Source organism: Rhyacophila brunnea, unplaced genomic scaffold (genome assembly GCF_057557595.1).
Source record: "Rhyacophila brunnea isolate RB1 unplaced genomic scaffold, BYU_Rbru_1.0 scaffold_17, whole genome shotgun sequence".
Lineage (NCBI taxonomy): Eukaryota > Metazoa > Arthropoda > Insecta > Trichoptera > Rhyacophilidae > Rhyacophila > Rhyacophila brunnea.
Window position 1 is genome coordinate 10,528,051 of NW_028232827.1, and position 20,979 is coordinate 10,549,029.

Below are 20,979 nucleotides of genomic sequence, written 5' to 3' on the forward strand. Positions count from 1 at the left end.
CAGTATATTTAAACAAAGTAATCAAAACTCAATGCTAAAGCAATTTAAAATAATGAGACCCAACCGAATAGTTTCTACAACGAAATTATTAAAATCAGCAATATTATTAATTTTGTTAAATGATAATTTTCAATAATATTATTAATCAATTTTTAAAATAATGCTAGTTATAATTCAATCATTGATTTTCGGGGTTAAATAGTATTCAAAGGCTATACCTCAGCTGGGGCACGGTCTAAAACGATCGTGACTACGCGACGCGAATATTGTGCAAACGACGCCTGCCGAACGAAATATAAACTGTCATATTAATCCAACATGCGTCCATTTAATTTGATGCTTATTGTTCTATTAGTAACAATAATAATATCTATATTCATTGACATGTTTCCTTTTTCAAGTAAATGGATAGCGTTTTTAGTCATCTTTACACGATTTAAGAATTAATACCCCCGTCGCCACAAATTGACGTATTCACACCTCGACGTTCGCTCTCCGATTGCCAGCGAGTCCAAAATTTCGTCGCGCCTATAGTTGAAAATTATTTGCCGTTTCACTGAAGTATCGTCTTAAATTTATAAAAAGATAAAAATTCCATAATATAAAAAAGACAGATTTTTAACATGATTAATTTCATCTAATGAGTATATTTTATATGTTATCCACTTCCAGATCAATGTTTCAATAAAAAAAATCTTGCAATTGAATTCCACTTAGGTCAGCCACCTGACTAAAGCACGTCAACAACTGGGGTTCCGTTTCAAACCTTATTAGTACTTTAGAGTGGAAATACGAAAGCCACACAGCTCGAAGAATCGACCAATGATAGATAAATGTCATCTTCCAGTCATACAGAAATGATCTAAAGGACATTCAAGTACCCACTGTTTCTGTGAGATAATCAAAAAGTATTCACGAGTAGAGACAGCAAAAAGTGTTCTTTATTAAATTGATATGGTGATGATGATATACTGTCAAATTAATAAATTTATAAGTATTGTTTATCGAATATCTTGGACAAGAAAATATTATTAATCAACATAGGAATGTATGTTCAACGAGATTGCTCTTAGAATCAAACTGGTATGGAATGGATTTGGACGCCTTAATAGTGTATTTAAAAGTAACCTCCTACTATGCGTAAGCCACGTTGCAAAATTTTCAACAATCATTAATTTGTACCACAAGTGCTCACATATGCATTAAAAATAAACCCTTAATGTAAAATAAATCCAAAAACTACGACTAGCACCACGTGGTATGTAATGATACGTCATGTTCAGAATATAGCAAAAAAAAAACACAAAAGAAACCAATATATTATAAGAAGGCAGACAAGAGTACGCGTAGTGGTAGGGTTAGCTAAGTTAATGAAATGGCAATGGGCCGTAATTTTAATATGGCTCGACGAGTGGAAAACTTCTGGATAAATGCAGTCAAACAGTGGTGGACGGGTCGCAATAACTCATTAATGAGCACTCGTAGTTATAGCTGTAGACAGGTAGTTCATCGATAAAACAAAAAATTGGAGTGTCTTAGCATGGGGAATGTAGTTGGCGGGTAAATATGGAAGTCAGTGGCATCTGTTAGATTTTAAAATCAAATAATTATTATGGAATTTTTTTCAAAATGGAGGGGTCCATTCATACCATTTTTCTGTGTGTGCGCTTAGTATCTCAAAACTCACTGGATCGAAAAACTCATTAAGCATTGAAAAATTAGGGCCGAGGAGATTGGAAGGAAATAGAGTCGGGCTGATGATAATAATGATATTATATACATATATAATTTTGAAAAACACTTTCTGAGAGAGTATATTATAACCAATAGAAAAAATCTTTTTTTTTTTTTTTGAAAAAAGTAAGTCACCCCGAGGGGGAATCGAACCCCCTATCTCCCGGGCTTACGCCCCATCCGTTGCATTTAACCAATATGCTACGGCGAGACATACTAATTGCGACAAATTTTAACTATTGGTCAATTTTAATACCTACTCATCAGCGTTCTTCCAATACTTTTTTCAGAAAAAAGATTTTTTCTATTGGTTATAATATACTCTCTCAGAAAGTGTTTTTCAAAATTATATAATACTAGCTGAAGTACCCGGCTTCGCACAGGGTCGCTTCGTGGTTATATTTATCTTAGATATTTAAAAAATAATAAGAGGTAATTATTTTTTTAATATTAAAATATCTGTGTAATACAATATATCAATATGAAAATAATTCTAATAGAAGTAAAGGTCAAACAAAAGAACACTAAATTAAAATCGAATCCAAAATATGAAAACGTTATTAATGTTATTAATATGCAGTAAAAAACCAAAATTGGATGGAACAAACTTTGTATTTTATATAATAATTTAGAAACCTTCGCAGGTGTGCGCACAACTTACAAAAATTTCATCGCAATCAGATGAATGGTATAAGAATGCATATGAATAGAAGAAGATAGAATAGATGAAAAAGAAGAAGAAATGGTTGTCTCAATTTAGAAACCTTTGCGGGCGTGAGCACAACACTTGATCAAAATTTCATTGAAAGTTTTATTGCAATCGGATGAATGGAATAGGAACTCATACAATTAATAGAAGAAGAAGATGGTCGTACTAATTCAGAAACCTTTGCGGGTGTTACCACAATAACTGACGAAGGTTTCATCGCAATCGGATGAATGGTATAGGAACCATACGGATTTTTATTTTATTTTATTTTATTTTATTTGGGAAACCTCACAGTCGACATTGAAAGTACATATTACAACTTTTTACATAATATACAAGGACCAATAATGGGTTTCCACATTTATTATTACATTTATATTAAACTAAAACAAAGTGAGATAGAAGAAACAACTTTAAAATAAGTATATAATATAAGGTATGTGTTTACGTGCGTGTGTATATATGGGTGAGAGTGCGTGGGAGTAGGCTTTGGTATTTATTGCGGTAGTGTGAAGTTAGTTTTGTATGTTTTTTCACAAATTGTTTTTGTGAATGTGTCAAATGTTAGGTGTAAAATGTCTGTATCGCTGAAAAAATTATTGTACGTAGTCATTATTCTAACGAATACAGCATTACTAGCGTAGTTAGTGTTGTGTTTAGGTATATGGAATAATTTTTGAGAGCGCGTGCGTTTCTGGAGTACATTTAAACATATGCTGGACTGCACTATTTCGATCGAGTCAATGGCGTTATGTATGATTTGGTGTAGGAATTTAATGTCGTGGACAGTGCGTCGTGATTCCAGGGAGTTGATGTTGTAGTTATGTGTGCTGGTGGAATTATGTTGTGTTACTTGGGTTGGAGGTGATGATTTGTGATATCTTAGGTGCTTGATGAATCGTTTTTGTACTTTTTCAAGTCTGATTTTTTGTGATTTATAGGTGGGTGACCAAATAGTAGAAGCAAACTCTAAGATGCTGCGTACGTAGGAGAAATAAAGTAGTTTTATGACGTGTGTGTTGGTAAATGGCTTACCTGTACGCAAAACAAAACCTAATGCTTTTGAGGATTTTTGTGCAATGTGATCAATATGAGCATTAAAGTTTAGTTTTATATCCAATAGGACACCCAGGTCTCTGACTACCGGAGTGAATGGGATTGGCGCGGAATTAATTTCATACTGAAATTTTATTGGTGTACGGTTTCTTGTAAAATAAATAGATTGACACTTGGAAGCATTTAGAGTAAGGAGATTCTGGACACAATATGATGTTAGGCGTTCTATGTCTTCTTGCAGTCTATGGCAGTCAGCAAGGCTATTCACCTCCGTGTATAGCTTTAGATCGTCTGCATATAAAATATAGTTTGCGTGTTGAAAACACTTGCCAATGTCATTGATATATGAGTTGAATAAAAGTGGCCCCAGATGAGAACCCTGGGGAACGCCTGAGGGAATAGAGATAAAGTTTGAGCGGTGTCCACCAATAACTACGGCTTGGCATCGGTTGTGAATGTATGAAGTAAGCCAGCGGAGTAGATCTCCGTGAATACCAAGTAGTTCTAGTTTCTGGATCAGGATAGTATGATTAACTCTATCAAAGGCCTTAGAAAAATCAGTGTAGATGGTATCTACTTGCGATTTTTTATCCATGGAATTAAGAAGATAACTAGAGAATATAGCAAGATTTGTTACCACCGACCTGCGTTGCATGAAACCGTGTTGTTTTTCGCTAATGTTTTTACATATAGCAGGGTAAAGTTGATCATATACTATACGTTCGAAAAGTTTACTGAGTACTGATAGTATCGAGATTGGTCTGTAGTTTTCTGCTCTCGAAGTGGAGCCGTTTTTGAAAATTGGGATCACAAACGCTTCTTTCCACTTGTGCGGAAATGTACCGTCTCGGAGAGATTTTTTGAAGATTATGGATAAGGGGTATGCAAGCTCATCTGCGCAGTTGATTAGGTAAACTGGGGGAATATTATCGCTTCCTGTGCCTTTGCTTACATCAATGGTTTTAAGGTATTTCAGGACGATGTTTTCGGTGATGATTATATTTGACGTCGCGGCGATGTTGTTTTTTGAGTTGATGCTGGATAGGCATGGATCTAGATTGGGATCAGAATTGAAAGTTGTCAAGAAATATGTAGAAAATAATTCGGTGACTTCAATGTCATCTGAAGCAGTGACGCCGTTGTAATGGATGTTTTTGGGGATTGTATGAAATTTTCGCTTGTTTTTGACGAAGGTCCAAAAATATTTAGGGTGGGACTTAATGGAGCGTTCGGATATTGTGATGAAATTTTTATAGCACTCTGTCTGCAATTTCTTTTGCCTTTTCCGTAATATACTAAAAGATTCATAATCTAGATAGTCACCATGAGTTTTCCATTTTTTATGGTACTTGTCCTTTTCTTTAATAATTTTGATAAGAGGTGTCGAATACCATCGAGGAAATGCTGAATTTTTTGTAGCTTTTTTAGGAATATGTAGCTCGATACTTTTGTTGAGAATGTTATAAAAACGTTCTACGGCGTCATCAATGTGAGGTGTGCTAAGACATTGAGACCAGTTGACAGAAGATAAATAGTTATTAATGGATGCATAGTCGCCCCGTCTAAATGCGAGTGTTTGTTTTTGATTTAACTTAATTCCGGGAGTTAGCACAGTATAAGGAAGATCGATCTCGAGAGCTGGATGATATGTATCCTCTGGGACTAATGGGTCATTTGAGTGACGCACTATTACGTCATTGTTTGACAAAACTAGGTCTAAGGCTCGATTTTGGATATTAGTTTGACCGTTATATTGGTTGAGTCCAGCTAGCGAAATACTGTCGACAACCAGAGATTCTGTAAAGTTATTTGTTTGAGATGGCGAGAAATATTGTGAGTGAATATGTTTCGTCCAAGATAAAGAGGGTATATTAAAGTCACCGATGATGAGGAAACGATCAGCAGCATATTCTACAGTCAGTCTGCAGATCGATTGAAAAAAGATAGATAATTTTTGTGAGTGGTAAGAGGTCCCCCCTGGGATGTATACGCATGCGACGTGAAGGTTGTAAGGAGTTCCGAGTGATTTGGAGGTGATAGTTACCCAAATACATTCAATGTTCTCAGGTTGCCAGGAACATTGACGAACAGCGTTGAGGGTACGCATGGTGCACAGAAAAACACCACCGCCCTTGGATTTTTCAGAGTTAGTGAAGCTACGGTCGCAGCGGAACACATCGTACCTGTTGTCAGTGATTTCGGCATCAAAGATATCTGGTTGCAACCAACTTTCAGTGACACCTATGATGTCGTAGGCGTTACTCATAACGTTACTGGAAAATTCGTTAGTTTTCGAGCGAAGTCCACGTGTGTTTTGATAATATATAATAAGATTAGGCATATTTTACAAAAGTCTTATTGAATGTGTTTAGGCCAAAAGTATAAGGGTATGCCATAAATAGTTTATTATTTTTATTTATTAGCAAATTAGTGCCAGTAAATAAATGATTTAGATTCCGATGATAATTGTGTATATTATAAGTATTACAGTGCTCAAAGTAGATTATCAAAAAGCATTGTACGTAACGTAGGTGACTAATTGGATTATAAGTATTCGATGTAAAGATAATAATTAGTGACACTAAGTTGCTTACGATAATATCTATAATGGTATATTTACTAAATGGGTAATAACATCGTAGTGTTAATGTGTGTGTTTTGTGAAACGTAATATGAAGAAAACAGAAAACATAAATGAATATTATAAGTGAAAAAAAAATCCATGTCCATAATATCGCCGTTATCCTTTGGCCAGCTTTTCTAGGTCCCCCTCCGAATTTATGAGGATAGCTGGAGACGTTTCCAGCTTCCTCAATAAAAGCTTCGGATAAAAGAAGATATAATGAAGAAGACGAAGAAGATGTTTGTACAAATTCATAAACCTTTGCGGGTGTTGGCACAACCACTGACGAAAGTTTCATCGCAATCGGATGAATGATATAGGGACCATACGAATAAAAGAAGATATAATGAAGAAGAAGAAGAAGAAGAAGAAGATGGTTGTACTAATTCAGAAACCTTTACGGGTGTTACCACAACAACTGATGAAGGTTTCATCGCAATCGGATGGATGGTATAGGAACCATACGAATAAAAGAAGATATAATGAAGAAGAAGAAGAAGATGGTTGTACAAATTCAGAAACCTTCGCGGGTGTTGGCACAACCACTGACGAAAGTTTCATCGCAATCGGATGAATGATATAGAGACCATACGAATAAAAGAAGATAGAATGAAGAAAAAGAAGAAGATGGTTGTACTAATTCAGAAACCTTTACGGGTGTTACCACAACAACTGATGAAAATTTCATCGCAATTGAATAAATGGTATTGGAACAATACGAATAAAAGAAGATAGAATGAAGAAGAAGAAGAAAATGATGATTTTTTTAATTCAGAAACCTTCATGGGTGTGCATACAACCGCTTACCAAAATTTCATCGCAATCGGATGAATGGTATAGGAACGCATACGGGACAGACAGACAGACATACAGATAGACAGACATTCATTTTTATATATTAGTATAGCCTATACTCTTCGCGAAAGTGCAAGCAATAAGTCGACAAAGTTTTATCGCAATCGGATGAACGGTATGGCAGTGCATTCAATACGAACAAACAAACAAACAAACAAACACACAAACAAATATTATTTTTTATATATTAGAAGATGTTCAATAATCAGAATGATATATTCTTAAATCTTGTGAATTATTCGTTGAATAAAAGAAATAGTTAATTAGATATTTTATACATTTTGTGTGTAGTAAACAGTAACAATCTAAAATATACGAGTACATACAACTTGAACTACCATTCAAATTAATTTAATATTCACTCATTGTTTGTGTCTTGTACAACCTATCTTGTTACCCCTTGTTGAAGAGCTTATGAATATCTCTTATGCCCAAGGGGCCGTTCAATGGCTATGAATCGGTAACAGGCCAATGTTGTAACAGGTGGTGGATGTCGTACACGCTAAGGTCAGGTGTGCCTTGGGATGCATAACTCTCGAGAGGGTACCGAAAGAGGGGACACATAATCTGTTATCGACATGAGGGGACAGGTGGCCGTACCTTTTGTAAATATCAAACGTCGTGTATCGCACAGGCTTAGTTGTTTATTTAGAGTGGTGAGAAACAAGGTAAAATAAATGTTAATTAGTAAAATAGTGTAACAGAGTTAACCTATTTAAAATGGGGTATTATTTTGCGTATGAGAGTGGTAAAGTTCATTTGATAATTGTGTCGCTACATTTCAAATTCAGCCAAGTCCACCTTTAGGTATTTTTGATTTTTTTGTGAATTGCTAAAGAAGTACTGCTTTCTAACATTTCCGCATTTTCAAAATGTGGAATTTATTAATTTTAAATATTCTATACTCGAAATAATATAAACTTTCACCCTTGTGACTGCGTATTTGAAAACAAAAAGCTGTTTTTCTCCTATTCATCTATTATGGACTTGGCTGATTTTGAAATCCAGCGACACAATTATGTAATTTCGTACTGTATTTTTGCAGTGGAAAGTAAGTATAACTTATACCCCGTTTACACGTGCATGGATTTACTGTGTAAATGTATGGGTAAGCATGTATTATCATGCAGTTGGCAAGATTGCATGCATGAATCAAAAAAGTTTGGAAGCTTCTGAATTTTCATGCGACAAAAGAATTTTTTCGATCTGCGCATGTCAAGTAGTACGATAGTGGCGAACCTGCCGGCAAAAAAAACGAACTACAAATGAATTTTCAGGTTGACCAATTTTCACTACCTGTCAAATAGTACGAAATAGTACCATAAAATGACAACATCGCGTCTCGCTCACTCTTAAAAAATGAATTGGAGAGACAGTCAGCACTTTCACGTGTCAATTATTGTCACGATAGTTTAAAATACTCACTATTGATGCCAGTAAATCCATGCACGTATACAAGCGCTATTACTTTAGCTCAAAATGCAGAATGTTATATTATCAGTTGTTTATTCTCCCAAGGTGCAGAACCAACCTGCCCACTGGTAATGCCAATTGGGAGGGCGATAACTATGTTCAATGAAATTGCTTCGGGTGTTGATATATTCCACCTACGTGAGAATGAGTTTAGGTGGACGCTGTGTTATAAATTCTTAAAATAGGGTCTGTTTAACTCATCCGGTGTACTTCCTTGTACCTATCTAATTTATCTACTGATCTATCTCTTTTTTTATGTAATACTGTTATATTTATATATCTTTGTTTCTAAATGTCATGTTGTGAACGTCTTAAAATTATAATTTGTAATGTCCACAATATGTTAAAAAAAAAATTAAATAAATAAATTGAAAATTGAATTATCTCTCGTCCGGAATTAAACATTGTTAAAAAAATCTATTACTCTATTTATAATTAAAATTGTTGTAGTCACCTTTCTTCGATATCAAAACCTGAAATAAATGGTTCAATTTAGTTTGAAGAATCTAATATGAAAAACGTCGATTCTTTAATAAAAGGCCATTCAGCGTCTATTTGGCAGTGTTTTCATTAGTTTAAATTGTGCTCGTATCGGTACCTAATTCATTTTGTTTTTGTATTCCTTCACCAAGGTAATGTATTATAAAGCATTGAACAAAAGTTTTAACAAATCAAAAGGTAGCATCTTTTATTCAAGGCACTTCCAGTAATTGAATTTCAACTAAAGCTCCTTTGTAAACTGTATAAATAAATGGAGCTACAGAGTGCTACGAAATCTCATTATTCTGTGATCCTGTTACCTTTGCGAAAAGTATCACTTTGATTGGATTGGAGGTAATGTGACCCTTTATTAATATGAAGTATGTGAAAAGTTTCGTTATTATTATATTTTGTAGTACGTTAAAAGATATAATCTAAATTATAAAAAAAAAATACCCATTTTTTTCTCCAACCGTAGGTTGTATTAACTTCTAGAATATATTATTATTCAATCAGTTGTATACCAATTGTAACAATTATATACACAATATGAAAAAGTCAATATTAGGTATATAATTCATCTATAAAGAAGTACATTATACAACATACTATATTATCATATCTTGGAAATAATCAACGAATACCAATTCATTCAATTTATTAAATGATTTATTTTATTTACATAATAAAGTATTTATTTGTCGAATTTTGAATTCTCTATATACTGGGTAGCCCCAGAAGTACCCGACCTGACTTATAGATAGCAGTTGTTTGAAAATAATGACCATGATAGAAAGTACCAACCTTATAAAGCCTAAGTTTGACGTTTGACGAACGCTCTCAGTGAATTTGAAAACATGGAAAAAATTGGTCATAGTTATGTGATACAATACTTTCATTCGAAAAGCTTCAGTCCAACCAATATCAAAGCGGTGCTAGATTATACTCTAGGTGTCTGTTTCTTTGTTTACAATAGTAACATATTGGCTGGCTGAGTTTAAACGAGGCTGTACGAGCTGCCAAGACGAACATCGCAGTGGTCGACCAAATGAGGTGACCACGCCAGACATGGTGACGAAAATCCACAAAATGGTATTGGATGAACGTCGACTGAAATTGCGCAAGCTAGCAGACATGATAGGCATTTCAAAAAGTGCTGTACATCATATTATATTGACTGAAAATTTTGACATGAGAAAGTTGTTCGCAAGGTGGGTGCCGCGATTACTCACAATGGAACAAAAGCAGCATCGTGAGGATGTTTCAATCGAGTGTTTGGCAAAGTTTCACAGCTTTAAAACAGAGTTTTTGCATCTATTAATAACCATGGATGAAACATGGGTCCATCACTTTACACCTGAGACAAAGGAACAGTCAAAACAATTGACTGAAAGGGGAGAATCGGCTACAAAGAAGGCGATGAGAGTTCCAGCCGCAGGTAAGGTCATGGCGTCAGTTTTTTGGGATGCGCGTGAGGTAAAGGTTCAGAAAGGAAAATCAATCAACGGCGGCGTGTATTATGCAAACTTATTGCAGCGTTTGAGTGATGAAATCAAGAAAAAACAACCGCATTTGGCGAAAAAGAAAGTTTCGTTTCATCAGGACAATTCATCAGTTCACACATCCATTATCGCGATGGCCAAAATCAATGAGTTAAAGTTCGAATTGCTTCCTCACGCACCCTATTTGCCAGATTTAGCCCCCTCGGATTATTTTCTGTTTCCAAACTTGAAATAATGGCTCGGTGGTAAAAGATTTGCCAACAGTGAAGAGGTGGAGTCTGTGGTTGATGGCTATTTTGAGGAGCTCGACGATTCTCACTATAAACAGGATATCGAAGCTATTGAACATCGCTGGGAAAAGTTTATCGACCTAAAAAAAGACTACGTAGAGAAATAAAAATATTTTTTCCCAAATTTGTTGTGTTTTCTTTGTTAGGTCGGGTACTTCTGGGACTACCCTCGTACGGGAAGTGGATGAAAATTGAGCGTGAAAGAAAAACATAAAAACTTTACAAATTTTAGCATAATATTATTATGTAGGTAAATGTTATAATTAACATTTATCTAGATGTATATTTACTTATATAATATATTATTATCAACAATACTTTACTAAATTTATGTTGTATTTACATTATATTACAGTATTAGACTTAAAAATATCGATTGAAATTTTCGTAGCATATTCCCCCAAGTGTCTATCTAATTTTATTACTATTATCATCCAAAATTAATATAATTTAATGAAAGTTTTATTACTTAACTCGCGGTCGTTATCTAAGTAGAGAGCGATCATGATGCTACTTATCAGGTAATATTAAATAGGAAAGTGTGCTTAGCGCCTGCTCTTGGAGAACTTATAAAAGCTCCGGGGTTGAATTACAGACCTTAGCATACCACCGAAGCTTTCACTGGGAAATTAACTAAAAATCATGTTACCGTTAGAAGTAAGGGAAGTTATATGATATGATTTTTGGTGTATGCTTTATCTAGTATACTATTTTAAGATTTTGATTGACTTAAGCATGTATAAATAGTATACACAATTATAATATGATTATTCTTTTTCTTGTTGTAGATAGTTAGCTCTGTTTTATTCAGACGTTTGCAAAGTAGAGTACCTGTTATCTTTCTATTTTCCACCGAGAAATGAGTTTTAAATGCATTGAAAGTCTTTTCTACGGTCACTTTTCAAGTTTATCTATTTTATTTTCTATTTGATCTCTGAGAGTTTTGCCTGCAATGCATCTGAGTGTCTTCATTTTTTGACATAGCTATCAATATATATTTTATTTTGCTTATTGCTGACGTGGCTTGGATATTGTAAGTTGTACGTATGCTGTTCATCGTGGGACACGTCTTATTCGTGCGCCGCAGTACGTGAAACATTTAATCAAATGACGAGTTCTTCGTTGAACATTTCACCGTGGAATACATTTGTACGTATCTTACAAAATGCGGCGATAGTTTGCAAATAGTACTGTTCCAATTAGGTTAAACCCAACCTTACCTAATCTAGTAAATACATCTCATAAAATTCGCCACATGTTGTAGCATACGTACAAATATACTCCACGGTGAAATGTTCAACGAAGAACTCATTTGATTAAATGTTACACGAACTCATGTTTCACGTACTATCGCGCACGAATAAGTGTCATGCGGTGAATTTTCCGGATACGGTCATAATAATGGTCTATAGAGGTGAAGCTGAACCATGGAGTAAGCTGCTCTTGACGACCAAATCATCCGAGTTATGATCTTCCAACGACAAAGAAGACGATGATAAATGTCATTAATGACATTAACATAATAATATATACTAGCAAAGCCAGCTGGCGGTCGCCAGTCTGTCTTGCTAGGTCTTGCAGACGGCTTGGCGGTGTTGGATATTAATATAATTGTGAAGTATGCATAGACGGCGCCATAGTTTTCCCTTCGGGATGGATTTTCATTCACCTCAGACAGTTTGACATTTCGCCGATTTGTCAGTTTTACGATTTGCAAGTCGTCACTGCCAATATAAATTTGGGGTCATATGCGTAGTCTCTTCTGGAGTCTGGCCTTCACAATATCGTTTGACACTACTTCAGACTGATAGACCTAGCAGAACAGCTGGCAATCGGCGATTGCTACCACTGACATTTTAATAAAATATAGTATGTTTATATATTGCACTTTTTCACTCATTCTTATTTGTTTTCGTTGAACTAAGAACACACATTACACGTCATGTTGTTGGTTAGTTTTTTTATTATTCATTAAGCCCTGCCTAAACCAAACAATAGTAGTTATAATATTATTCTATCTATTAAATATCCAAAATGATGTATGATTTAATAGCATAATTTTAAATATTTTATAGACAGATGCGTATTATGGCTTGGTTTTCCCAGGGTTTAATTGAATTTTAAAAAGTAACCAACACCATCAGCTGTAAATTGCAGTCTTATTTCAATGTGAACAAATACGTATAACTGACAAAGCTTAGTCTGTACTATATATAGTGGATCCACCCTACCTCCACCCATCGCCACAGCAGGATAGTCTAATTTTTCATACATTTAGATTGTTGCATTACAATACGTTTTATTTATTCAATGTGGGAAGATCCCATTAGATTGAAAAAATGTAAAAACCATGTCTCGTCTTTTAAGATACTCATAATTACCACTCTGAAGGGTTGTGTCAATATGCTTTGCTTAGGAGCAAAAATGGTATTATATTTTAAAATTCTTTAAAGTATTTAATATACTAATGAAATAATAAATTCCAACATGCTAAATTTATTATTTAACAAATTATTTGGGTGTGGGAATAAAAAAGTAAATTTTTATCATGTACAAAAGTGGGAAAAGTAGCAGTACATATTGCACCTAAATTGTGTAATAAAAATGTCATAATTGACTTTATTTCACTATTAGTATATTATAATATTTCACTTATAATAAGTGATGAATGATAAAATAGCAAAAAACATGCATAATAAGAAGCATTATTGGAATTTTATTTTTATTGAGTACCTAGGTATTCATAGTTACTAATGATATAAAAGAAGAAGAAAGGTTACTGTAATTTTATATACAATAATTAATATTATAAAATACATAAACATTATTAATTTTTAATTACCTACTTGTATTAAACGTCACATCAATTTCATTTACCTACCTAAATGTAAAAAGATTACAATTATTACTGAATCACGATAACTACCCATCTATTTTACATGGAAATATGTGATGCTTCGACGTTGATCTGACAATAGTATGACATTTATAGTCAATTTTTTAGGGGGTTCAAAAAACTGTTTTTGTCGGTATCAGAATTATATTTATTTTTCAAGTGAAATGATTTAATATTAGTACTAAAACAATCATTTAAAGATGTATGGAAATTGTAATGTCATAATAAAATAAATCAAGCAGATAGATAATATTTCTTTTTAGTTTCTAGACACTTCGATGCAGATAGACACCATTTTCCACGTCAAATTTGAGCATTTTAGGATTTTTTCGTAGAACAATAATATTTCCATTCCATCCGTCACCATTTTGTATAAAATACATTAATAACCTAGAATTCACCAAAACTGCAGATAGATACTGTCGTCAGATCACCGTAGACTTACTATAATATTGAGAAGAGCGTAATATGTACCTATATAATGTAGTTTCTTATTTATTAAGTCTGAAATTATTTAATTTATTGATAGAAGTATTAAAATTATCTTGATCTCACAATAAATGTCTTGATTGAAATTGATTATTTATGGGTGCTAATAGAAATGTCACATTTCTTTGATTATTCCTGCAAATTCTAAATTTGAATTCTGACACGTCAAATGAACTTTTTATAGGCGAAAACAATCGACAATCATTAGTCTATTAGTTTGACAGATAAGTGGCAGTGAAGTGGTTTTAGATTATATTTTCGTAGTAATTAGTGAGGAAATATGCATTTATTTCTTGTTAAAACGAACAGTACGCCAATGTGCCGCTTACAGATTTGAATAGTTTTGTGAAATAATAATTTAGATTTGTGAAATATCGATTATATAGAAAGTATTAAACGACATTATAATCAATTTGAGGTATACGGACAGCAAGATGCAAAAATGTATGGTGACGGATATAATATATTATCTGTGATTGTGTCAAGTTTTATCAGATTGTGCCGGATTCAAATGGTAGTAGATTCGGGACTCCAAAAATTGAAGTGAATTTTTTTAATAATCAACAATATTTAAATAAAAAAATGTGTGCGTTTTCCAAAATCTCTTAGGATAATAATATATAGGAGATTAATATGTATTATAATAACATAATAATATAAAGAAACTTTTCTGAACCCACATGAGTTGGGGTTTAAATTAAATTCCTCAGTAGAACCTATAGCCTTAGTTCAAAGTAGGGGAAGACGGGGTTAGTTGCGACAGGGGAAAGTTGCAACAATCAATTTAAAATTGTCACCAATTACGATTTCAACTAAATTTATTAGTTGTACGACAGATGGTAGTGTAATACAAACTTTGGTCTAAAAATCAGTTGAATATATTGCGTCTGACAGGAAATATAAATAAAAGTTTGTTTTCGCTTGCTCATTTAGTATTTTTATTTCTGTTACTTTTATTCTTTATTGATTTAGATACCTGTTATATATTTTCTGGCCAAAATATTGTAAAATGTATGTACGAATCTTAAACAGCAATCACATAATTTTGAGGCTGGTTTTCAATTTTTGATGACGGGGTTGGTTGCAACAAATGTTACGGGGTTACTTGCAATATGTTGCAACTGACCCTGAATCTGACTGAATATTTTTTGACTATCAATTTTCATTTTTTCATTGTAATACATTACTTTAACAATATAATACGTAACTTTGAAAATAAAAAATACACAAATAGAAAAATTAAAAGTGTTGCAACTAACCCCATCTTCCCTTTTAGACCCCTCTAAACCAACCCGCCCTGTACCACAATCGATCTTAGTCGAGTGTATCACGAGGTTTTACTTTTGCATGTGAAACATCAGTAGTTGTTTACGTCTGGGTATGTGTTAGGAACAGATACCCAATACTGATATCGCTTTGACTGAGTGCAGATACCTTTTAAATAATGATTTGTTTTCTAAAATAGCTCAGATATATACCTAAGCTATATATTGATGTATGCAAATCTTTGAAATAATCAGACGCCGGCGGGACTCGAATCTGTATTCATAGTATTCGCGGCAATATGATTTACCTATATCTCTGGAATGACTTACAAATTGATTGCTTCAAAAGAATATTATATTTTCAAGTATTGGGAATTATTTGTTGAATAAAGGGAATGTTCATTTGTATTTAATATAAGTATATAACAATATACTGAAAGTGAATATTAATATGTATATATTTCGCAAGAGACAATAAACAATGTATGTGCACTATTAATAACGAGTCAAGAAGTTACTGTGCGTCCATGCCTCATAGAATGGTTGTTCTGTATGTCTTATGAACACGTATTCATTCTCATTGCCGCAGGTTTGAAGTTTGACTTGCGAAAGCTCGAATAAACTTCAATATTATGTGGGTAGAGCTTTTGTCTCATTGTAATTCGTTTGATAACTTACTAAATTGGTATCCGTAATAATATATAGTTTAAAAGTGATAATATATTCTAAAATGGTAGTCTAAAAATTTAAAGTAGCATGACACATTGTACATACTGGGCATAATGCGCATGGATAAAAAACGAAATAATTAATAAAAGGAACAAATTTATAAGAGTTTGCGATATCACCAACACTACAGAGAGTTGGTATAATTAATTCAATACAGATATGGACAAATATTTACGTTGGTTGTGACCTAAGCTGTGATTATATTGAGATGGACATTGCATACTGTCGCGCTATCATAGCGAAAAATTTAGTGTATAGTTTCGTCATTTTGCAGAATATTTTAAACGATCACCATCTCTGTAAATTTTATGGAGAGTGTCAACTCTAATGTATTAGTATTTTGAATTATTATTCATTATTCATGTTCATTTCAAATAATTTCAATAGTTTATAAGTGTGCGCACGTTAAAATTTCTTGCGATATTACATCCATAGATTATATTTTGAACAGAATCCAACCTACAGTCCATATATAATAGACAGCATTCATATAGAAAATACATAGTGCCAACCGCGAAAAACGGAAAACATGAGATTATGATATGAGTCGAAAATGTGTAGGCATGTAGAAAATGATAAAAAAAACGTTCATTGAGTCATGCAGGTGTCGATGTAATGCGGTACAACGTGAGGTGATATTGTTGCAGGTATTGTTGTTTTGGTGATTTCGGCAGATTTTGCTAAGTGTCAATTTTCGTTGAATTGTACTACAGGATGGGAACATCAGTCTGATAACATTAAAAAAAACCAAGAAAAACGGCATTACACACTTTTTTCCGTAGCGGCAGCTTACTTTGACGTGACGTGATAGTACGCGATGTGCAGCATATTATAATCAAAATTTTACATCCTATTTGATTTTTATTAAGTTATAACGTTGAAAAAAATAACCATGACTATGCTAATGCGTCACAGCAACGACAATTTCTGACCAAGCAGTTCCTGCTCTATAACGTGTGTTGAGGTGCTTAGGATTAAATAAATACAAGTGCACCGGTGACCAAAATCAGTAAAACGAATTTTATTCAAAGTTAAATTTGCAATGACAATTTCTACCAGTATAACTATTTTCAACATTCTGTAAATGAGTCTTCACAATCTACTATGCATAATGCAAGTAAAAAACATTATTATTATGTCTTTATGTTAATAAATGTTTTTTAAAAATATATTTGGAGAAACTAAAGTCAAGCTAAAACATTCAAATTATATAGATTACTGTAAAAATACTAATAATATCATTTTATTGATAAATTCTAATGTAAGGAATAAAATGCTTACATTTTGTCAAACAAAGTAGTTACATGGGTGAGTATTGTTGTCCACAGTATTACGTACATAAATTGTAGTATTGTAAAAACCTCATAACTTACTGGTTTAATAATCTGGACTTCGATTATTATTGTAATTTGTACATAAATCTGCCGCTTTTCATAGCGGAGTGACATTGTTTTAACTCTATATACTGTCAGCGTGGAAGTCTTGTTTTATATAAATACACAAAACCCTAAATTGAAATTCTCATCAGGTGGTTCTTTTACCATTGTTGTGAAATTTGAGTCGATTTAAACATCGATTCGTAACTAATGAAGTAGAAAACATTTATAACAATGTAATAGACTTACACAAAGTTCAAAGACTATTATACCTGTCTACGAATGGAAAAGAGCGACAAACTGAAAATGTTTAAAAATTAGTTAAATCTGCCAAATTAATGAATATTACATGCATAAATGGTAAAAGAGAAGAGTCGAATCGATTTAGTTGTAATATTAAATTCCACGTAGATACGTGATTTTATCTTTATATTTATTTTATTTTTCATAATTAATATATTTTAGACTTATCGCCCGTTTCTTTTTACAAATTATTATTTATATAGATGATCTAAAAACAAGATAAAGTCTATGTTCATTCTTTGCACAAATTCTTAAGTTACCTTCCACCAAATAGTTCCAAATCTATGTGTCTCCTTATCATACAATTATTCAGTACCAGTGACGTCCCAAGACAAAATGCCGCCCCTAGGCAGCATCAAAATACCGCCCCATTTTTTATACCGTATTTTTATCATTCTTTCATGACACCAATTGTCAAATTAAAAAAAGAACGGGGAATGAGTAAAGTAAGAGTAATATCGTTAAAATGATAATAGTAAAAGAAGTTTAATAATTGTAATGCACAATCGTTAAACATGGAGTGCCAACTAATTCAATCAATAAAACATGAAATATTTAGTACTATTAATCTCACAGCGTATAAGATTCGGCTTTCTGCCAACTTAACCTTCTATAAAGAATGCTTTATAAATCATTTATCTACCTCAAATAAAATGTCATTTGTAAACTCGTTGAAATATTAAATTATAATTTTTGGGCGCCTTGAAATGTGTGTATTTACAAATTAAATATAACAGTAAAAAAATAAAAACACAGCTAATCGTTAAAAGTGTTATTTAATTACACAACCAATTTACATGGAAATTTAAAATGGTACGAAAATAAATAGAAATTTTAATACAAATTTGAGAAGCGTTCCTTGGTATGAACATAGAGTATCTATATCTTTTAAGATGGTAATAATTACTTAGCTTTGTTTAAAGTGTGATGGCTGGAACTTTATCTTGGCTGGGTTTATGAACTGCGAACTTCTTCTTCCTGTCCGAAAGGAAGTAACTACAAATGGCTTGGAAACTGTATCTAAATGTTAACCGGACACACCCGTTCTGCACTGAATCTAATCTCGGAGTGAAGATCTTGTGGGCGGAAATAAGTTATTTGTTGATATGACGCTTTCAAAAAGGCGGGAAGAAACCCCATTGGCCTATTTTAAACCGTCATTGTTTTAGAAACAAGGGTTGGCACACACTTTTAACAAGGTTGTGCCAAATTTTGTTGTTAATTTAATTAACATTATTTTAAGTCTGCGTTTGAAATGTAGACATGTCACGTGAAATGTAACATGACACAATATCTAAGACCTAAGACATGTGTTGTATGGATACATTACTAACAAGACCTATACCACTCAATCTAATTTAAATGTCATCTCTGCTTCAATAGACAAATATTGCGAGTTCACGGTTTCAGATAGGTACATTTTAAAATACATGTAACAACTTCCAAAACTCGCGAGTGACTGGTAAAAATATTTTGTTAAATTTTAAATTAGGTAAGTATATACCTACCTATAATTCAAATGTAATTCGCAAATCTGCGCATGTCATTGTTGATCACCAAGGATGCGACATCCAAGGACAACGGAAGTAAACTAGACATCGCGAACCCGACAAAAAAAATACAGTCCTGTTAAACCTTTTATGGTAATTAATACACTTTGTTTCCAACCAGTGAGCTGATTTTTTAATGGAAAGATATTTCTTTCATTACTAAGTTTAGGTAGCAATTTTTATATACCTGTACCTAATGATTCTCCTCGATTTGCCGCCCTTCGGGTAACTGCCGCCCCAAGCGACGCTCAATCTGCCTACCCCCACGGAACGCCAGTGTTCAGTATTCCATCGACTTTGAGACCCCCAAAATTAAAATGATAAAGACCGAACTATAGAGTGGATCCACGCGAATGCAACGACATCTAGCTCTGAAGAAAAATATAAGTGTCCAGGGTTCTCTAGTCTACCCGGCACCCGTAATATCTATTTCAAATACAGTCCACTAACTTATCAAATCATTAAATTGTGTTTCTTTTAATGTCTTTTATTCTCGAATTATCTCTATTACACATTATATTCCATTGTAACAACCTTTTTTGTTAAAAAAAGGTCTGCCAAAATATATTTTAGTTGTTTTACTAATTATAAGTTTAGTATTAACTGAAAATTATAACATTATTTCTCCTCATACAAGAAACAACTATAAGAAATTTCAAAAAATAATATTAAAATATATTGCTAAGTCATTTGGGTCGTCAAAAGAGTCGACGGTAGTAAACTTTATCTCATCTTAAACAATAATAAGGGAACAGATCGCGGGGCAGTAAAAATTGCTTACTGTCTGGATTTTTCACTGCAACTGTATGGTGGAAGGCGAAGCGAATCAGCCTTACAATTTGCGAGACGGGGTGGATAGATATGCGCCCTGCGAACAATAGAGTCGACGTTTAACAAAAGACTATAAAATGTCACTGACGGCAGCTACGGCCTTATGCAAATGCAGAATTTAGTAGAGCCTCAAGAGAAAATTGCAACTGATAAAATGAAAAACCAAGAAAATGCATCGTTCAGTCACGTATGCGGTGAACTCTCATTTGTTCACTGTATTGATGATAATTTTATAATCATTATAGACTGTTACGTACGAGTATTAACTACTTTATTTTTGAAGTTATACTTCTCTTGTGTCATTTGGTAGAGAGTGAAATTGAGAATTATATAATTTAGTAATATAGGTTAAAGTGCATAGAAATAAACCAACGGCGCTCTAATAAGCGGCTCTTTTTCATGAGTATGTAATTTAACAAGATAATTAAGAGGTAGTCGAAGAATCTAGGTTATCACAAGTTTTGTTTTTATTTTGTTACGCCAAAAAAGTATAACTTCTAACGCGCGTACATAAGTACACACACCGATTTTTTTTTATATATCTACACGTTACACGTTAATCCATAGCATCTGAGTTCACTGATGGGGTTGCTACCTTAGTGTGAGGCCTCAGTGCCAGCGTTCGGCGCAGCGTTGAGCGTTATGCGCAACTTAAACGTATAACCATATAAATGTATAACCAAAAAAAGACATTGTCTACGAACATTTTCACACACGATTATACGTTTGAGTTGCGCAAAACGCTCAACGCTGCGCCGAACGCTGCCACTCAGGACGTACACTTAGGGCGCGTGAACGTGCGTTGGATTTATGGGTTA